We start from the raw sequence: 7,184 nt of genomic DNA on the forward strand, positions 1-7,184 counted from the left end.
TATGCATCAGAGAGTTGGACAATGACTAAGGAGGATAGAAGAAGAATTTATGCCTTTGAGCTGCGGTGCTGGAGAAGAGTACTGAGGGTACCATGGACTGCTAGGAAAAGAAACAGATTCATCCCAGGAAGGGTTAAACTTGGCGGCTCCTTGGAGGCAAGGATTCTGAGGCTCTAACATACTTTGGACATGTTGTAAGGAGGTCCTTGGAGAGGAACATCATGCTTGGGAGGGTGGAGGGACAGCGCAGGAGGGGAAGGCCCTCTATGAGGTGGACTGATTCAATGACTGGGGTAATCGGGGTGGGTGTGTCAGAGACAGTGTGATTGGCACAGGACAGGGCAGAGTTTAGGGCTGTTGTACATAGGGTCGCTATGAGTCGCAAGCGACTCAACGGCACATAACAACAACGTACCACCCAACCCTTCAAATGTTCAATGTCAGTCCTCATTGACTCTTTCATTTGCCAAGTCCAGACCCCTGGCCCCTGGAAGGACTTGACCACAGGGCAGGAGGCTCCCTTGGCCATGAGAGAAGCAAAATCCCCTTGGCTGAGAGAGCACAGAGTATGTGCTAAGTCCTAAGGCCTGCACAGGCAGGCACTGACTGAGGTGACATAAATAGCAAGGGGCATTCCTGATCCCCAGAAAGTCCCAGGTGATAAGATACTGTGATAAGTTCCTTAACAGGGTGCTCAAAGCACTTACTGATAAAGGTAAAAAATATGACCTTCACACCTGAAAACAAATGAAAATCCTCACAAGTGGACATTTATTTTGAAAAATGATGAAGAAGCTTAAGTTGTGAATTACCTCATTCTGCTTGGATCAATAACCTATGTCCATGGTTAAACAAGCTAACAACAACAACAATAAAAGAAAACCAACACCAAATTACATATTGCACTGGACAGACCTACTGCAAAAAGACTTTCTTAAGGTTTTACAAAGCAAAGATGTCACTTTGAGGACTAAGATGCCCCTGATATTTTTAATAGTCTAGTGATAAGGAGCTGCACTGTCAACCCAAAGGCATGCAGTTTGAATCCATGTAGGAGAAAGATGGGTGATCTCTTCTCCTGCGATAGCCTCTGAAACCCCACTGTAGGATCAGTTATTAATCTATTCCAACCCCATGGCACATAACAATAGCATGTGCATGTGAAAGTTGAGTACTGAGAAAGGAGCAAGAATCCACTTGAACTGTGGTATCGGACTGCCAACCTTAAGGGCTGCCAACTCAGAAGTACACGATTCAAATCTGTCAGAGGCAATATAGGAGGGCCCTCTGGCAGTGTGCTTCAATATGCATCGGTTCTGACTCAACAGCACACAACAACCACAGCAAATTAACTGCCAGGTGAAGAAACACATCAGTCTTAGAAGAAATACAATCATAACGTTCTTTGTCGGTGATCGCCTTCGAGTCGAGCACAACTCATCGTGACTCTATGAACAAAAGGCCTGAAGCTTTTCTATAACTATCGACATTTTAAAAGGTTCATAGAGTCTCTGGAGGCTTTGATTCACCTACTTTGGACATATCATCAGGAAAGATCAATCAGTAGAAAAAGGACATCATATAAGATAAAGGGTCTGAGGAAATGAGGAAAACCTTCATGATTTGGACTGACATAGTAGTAACACACCAATGATCTTGAAGATGGATGGTTCTGTTCTGTTCTACATAAGGTCATCATGAGCTGGAGGGCCTTGATGGCAACTACCAACAACATAGTATAAGATGGAAACTTTGCCCCTCTGCCTCAAAATATGAATTTGTGTCAGTGATGAGGATGCCAGCAAGGGCCTCCCAGAGATGGTGGTCACAGGACCAAGGCTTGGGTCATGAGCAGAAATCAGTCAAAGGAACAGGGAGGGGAGTGCCAGGCAGAGGGAAGAGAAGGTGTGAAGACAACCAGCTCTTAAGTCCCCACTCTGTTTTCTCACTTGAGGGACCTCAGGGGAATGACTCTTGGCAATTGGTGTAAACCACACTTCCACTTCCTACCCAAGGGCATTGTTGTTGATGAGCTTATATGCCAAGTGGGCTTTTGAGCTCAGAGTGTGGGATATTTTACAAAGAAGTCCCTGCCTTCTCCCTTACCACAACCACCACTACCACTGAATGGAGTTCCAGTTGTTGCTGCTAAGTAACAAACTTAATGGCTTAAAGTAATCCTTTCATTATTCTGATGGATGCTATGGGCCAGGAATTCAGACTGAAACAGTTTGTCTTTGCTTTATGAGACCCGTGGCCCCAGTGGGAACAGGGGAGGTATCTTCAGTCATGTGCCTTGTAGGCTGGGCTCTAGGGCACCATGTACAGGAGATCCCCTATGGAGGAGGGTGAGCTTCTCACAGCATTAAGCTGGACTCTGACAGGGCCCGTCCTTGAAATGGACATCAGAGAGCAAGTGTCTCAAGAGCTTCATGTGGAAGAGGCTGCACAGCCATTGCTGACCTAGCCTGGGAAGCCATTCTATGTCACTTTGGCTGCATTCCTTTGGTAACATGTGAGTCACTAAGGCCATCTCAGATTCCAGAGGAGATTACAGAGACCATGCCTCTCGAAAGGAGAGGTGTCACAGAATTTTCATATGCATGTTAAACTGCTATGGACAGGATCTGTGGGCTAGTTCTGTCTCTCTGTAATGCACTAGATACTTTTTTCCTTTATGACTATACCGAAAAAATAAGCCTAAGAGTTCCTTACAGTGGTATGGATGGCTTTATTACAAAGCCCAGATCTACGGACCGTGCCTTATTTGAATGACAGCTTGAATCAGGCAGACACCAAACAGCAGTCTCTTTCCAGAGCGAGCTTAATGTGCATCAGCTGAAATAAATGACTATTGCTTCTGTCGACGGGAACCACCACGGCTGTCAGTTTGCTGTGCTGTGCTGGAAGCTGTGCCACCGCTGGTGAGGCTGGTATTTCGGATACCAGCAAGGTCACCACTGCTGGATGGTTTCAGCGGAGATTCCACATGAAGACAGGCTAAAAGGAAAACTGGCAATCCACTTCTGAAATAACAGGCCCTGGGAAACTCTATGAGTAATGGGAGAGCATTGTTGGATATAGTGCCAGAAGCTGAGCCCCTCAGGTTGGAAGGCACTTAAAATTAACAACAGACTTAAGCACAATAGAGACTGAGAACAGCACTACGAGGTGGTGTTTTCTATCTGCTGTAGGTCTGGCTATGAGTCAGAGTCGACTGACTGGCACCTAACAACAAAACAATGGTTGAAGAGAAGAGCCAATGCACAGAGTAAAGCAAACAAGGAAAAGAGAAAGTTCTTAGGGAAAGTGGAGGGCCAGAGAAGCATTTTACTAATTAGCAAGATGGATATGCTACATACACCTCCTTTACTTTTGTTGTTGTTAGGTACTATTGAATTGAGTACCACTCATAGCGACCCGATGAACAACAGATCTGAACCTTGCCCTATCCTGTACCATCGTCGTCTTCTCTGATATACAAGAGCCCAAGAGTACAGTCACTGTGTCAATCATCTTGTGGAGGACCTTCCTTTCATTCACTGACCCTCCACCCTTCTAATTATTATGTCCTTTTCAAAGGCCTGGCCTTTCCTAACAGCATGCCCAAAGGATGTGAGATGAAGCTTCACCACCCTTACCTCCAAGGAGCAGCCTGGTTACTTTCTCCATGACAAATTTTTTTGTTCTTTCGTCTATGAGATGTTCAGGTCTCTTCTCTAACATCACAACTCAAAGGAATCAATTCTTCTTCTCTCATCTTTATTCATTGTCCAACTTCCAGGTGCATAACAAGTAATTGAAAAGACCATTGCTTGAATCAGGTGTACCTTAGTCTTTAAACCGACATTCTTGTTCTTTAGTACTTTGGGATGGTTCTTCACAGCAGATTTGCCCAATGCAACATGTCTTTTAATTTCCTGACTACTGTTATCAAGGATGTTATATATCCAAGTAAAATAAAATTCTTGACAACTTTAACCTTTCCTCCATCTATTATGATGCCTATTGGTCCAAGGGGTGAGGATTTTTATTTTCTTTGTATTGAGATGTAATCCATACTGAAGACTATATGTAGTTTTTCATCTTCTGCACCAAATGTTTCCAGGCCTCTTTGATTTCAGGAAGCAATGTTGTGTCATCTGCCATCTGCATAACGCAGGTTGTTGGTGAGTCTTTCTCAGATTCTGATGCCACATTCTTCTTCATAAAGTTCAGCCTCTCAAATTATTTGCTCAGCATGCAAAAGTCATCATCCATCTGTCAGTTTATCAGACTGTAGTAGCTTATTTGTTGCTATGATCCTCAAAGTTTTGCCACCGGTATTTCAAATTCTAGCAGGGTCACTCCGACCAAGAAAGACTAAGAAGGACCTGGTGATCTACTTCTGAACCTTGTTGTTGTTTGTTGTCATGTACTGTAGAGTCAGTCACCTGTGACCCATAGCAACCCAGTGTACAGCAGCTCTATCCTGTTCTCCTGAGTCAGTCTCACTGATTCTGACAAACTTACCCTCATTACTCCAGTTACTGTATCAATCCATCTCACCCAGGGTATTCCTCTCTTGAGCTGCCCCTCCACCCTTCTGAGCATGATGTCCTTCTCCTGGCCACATCCCCGATGTATGAAAGACGGAGCTTCAAAATCCTAGCCTCCAAGGAGAAACTTGGTTTCACCCTCTCCAAGACAGACTTGTTTTCTTGGTGGTCTTGTTCAAGACTCTTCTCCAGCACCACAACTTGAAGGCATTGATTCTTCTTCTGTCATCCTTACTCATTGTCCAGCTCTCTGATAAATAGCAAGTAACTGTGAAGACCATGGCCTGGATTAGGCACACCTTAGCTTCTAGACTGACATTATTATTTTTCAGTGCTCTGGAGAGGTCCCTAACAACAGACTTCCCCAATGCAGTTTGTCTTTTTATTTCATGATTGCTGATGCCAAGGGTGTTGATTGTGGAGCTAAGCAAGCTGTAATTGTTAACAACCTCTATCCCTTCTTCTAGATCACAACAAAACACTGTTTGACTCACTTGCTTTGGACATGCCATCAGGAAGGATCAGTCGCTAGAAAACATCATGAGTGGTGAAGCAGAGGGCCAGGAAAAGAGTGGAATACTGTTGGGGACAGGGAGTAGCACAGTGGCCACAATTATGAGGTGGGCACAGGGCTGAGCAGTTTTATATTGGTTAATAAGAGTCACAGTTGACTCAATGGCAGTCCTCTATCTGTCATACATGCCAGCCATGTGACTTTAAATGGGTTCCCTTGACTTTCTGGCCTCTATTCCCTCCTTGGGAAGGTGAGAGGGGCAGATAGATGAAAGCCTTTACATTAGCCCTAGTGCCGGTGATCTGCAATTGTAATCAATTGTACCCCAGTAGGCCAGATAGTTTGGGTAATATAGGGTGCTGTCCTTCTGCTCAGCAGGGCTTAGCCAAGCCAAGCATTAGCTGGGTCTCTGTGTGCTGTAACACATTTATGGGCCTCATTCTGGTGCAGCATGGGAAAGAGGAGTCAGGGAGGTCATGGGAAGTAATGAGTGTATTGTACTCAATGGTTCCCAGAATCAGGGAGACACAGCACACTGTGGCACAGGGCCACTCAGAGGGTCGCACGCAGGGCCACGGCAGCAACAACCTGGAGCAATAAGAGATGGCTAATGTGCGACAGACAGGGTAGGGTTCCTAGGCTCCCTGATGATTGGGTATTTTGAATGATTCTGTGGGGGCTGTCCCTCAGTTTTAGGTACCTGGCTTCCTAAAGCAAGTAGAATGGCAGCCCAGGAGTGTGATAACATGATAAGGGGGTGGAGGGTGGATTTATGCAGCTACTGGAGAAGGGAAAAAAAGAATAAGCTTCTGGTCAGGGCCCCACAACTGGGTCAGACAGCATTTTAAGAAACTGGTATTGCAGCACCCTCAAAATGTTATGTGCCTAAGGTCCCCATTCTCAGGAACCCAGCTTCCTGGCTCCATGGGTACGCAAAAAAGCATCCCAGGACACTGTTAAGTTTGATCTTAAGGAAGAAACAAACAAGAATATTCCTCTGCAATGGAACATAGATAACAGCTTGGTAATCATTCTAAGCTGGCAAAAGAGCCATGCAATTGATTCCTTTTCCGGTCCTGAGTGGAATAGTTTACAACATCCTACACAGCATTCAGAGGCTGCAGTTACCCAATTCTGCAAGGTCCATGGACAGCAGCACCAACCTACCACTGGCATCTTTCTGAGGTCAGGGGAGCAGGTGAAGCCATCATCAAAATGGCTGAACAGGGGCCAGTGGTGGTTCAGCAGTAGCATTTTTGCTGTCTAGGCACATTCAGTTTCTGACCAAAGCACCTCATGCACAGCTGCCACTCATGTCAGTGGACGCGTGGGTGCTGCTATGCTGAGCAGATTTCAGTGCAGCTTCCAGACTGAGGTGAACAAGGAAGAAAGGCCTGGAGATCTCCTTCTGAAAAGCAACCCAGGAAAATCCAATAAATCACAAAGGTCTTATCTCCAACCAATCATGGGGATGGTGCAGGACCGGACACATCTCATTACATTGTGCTTGAGGTGACTTGGGGTCATGAACCAACTCAGCAGTAGCTAACAACAAAGAATTGTGGGTGCCTGTTGCTTTATCTGTCTTCTCTTGTGGTGCCAATAAATGCAAGTAACTTCCAGAAAGAACAGAAAATAAAATTAAAGGCTGCCCAAATCCTGCTGCCCTCACACTTCTGAGCTCCTAGGCAGGAGCTATGGTGGGGGTGGGGGAGTCAGAAGCTTGGCTGGTGAAAACCATCAGCATATAAAACAGATAAGAGGGAGGGAATTGGTTGGTGATGGCAGGAGCTGTAGATTTGTTCAACCAGCATTTCCTCAAGTACCTCTGTACTTATTTCAACTTATATCCTTATGAAAGACTATATTTTCCAAAGATGACTGAAACATAACCTCCCATCCATCTCACATGCTCATTTAATGTGACATTGAGTGAGACCTCTGCCCCTTCCATCTTGTATTTTGGTCGGCCTGAACCTGCAGCAGAAGTGACACTCTGACTTCCGAGGCTAGGTCATAAAAAGCCGTAAAGCAACCCTCATTGCATACTCCTACGATAAAAATAATGCCCTAAAATATAATACTTTTAGACTATTCTCTCCCCCATAGACTTCAATGCCGTAAACATATTT

This window comes from Elephantulus edwardii, unplaced genomic scaffold (genome assembly GCF_000299155.1).
Source record: "Elephantulus edwardii isolate Elephantulus edwardi_28Jun2011 unplaced genomic scaffold, EleEdw1.0 scaffold00210, whole genome shotgun sequence".
Taxonomy (NCBI): domain Eukaryota; kingdom Metazoa; phylum Chordata; class Mammalia; order Macroscelidea; family Macroscelididae; genus Elephantulus; species Elephantulus edwardii.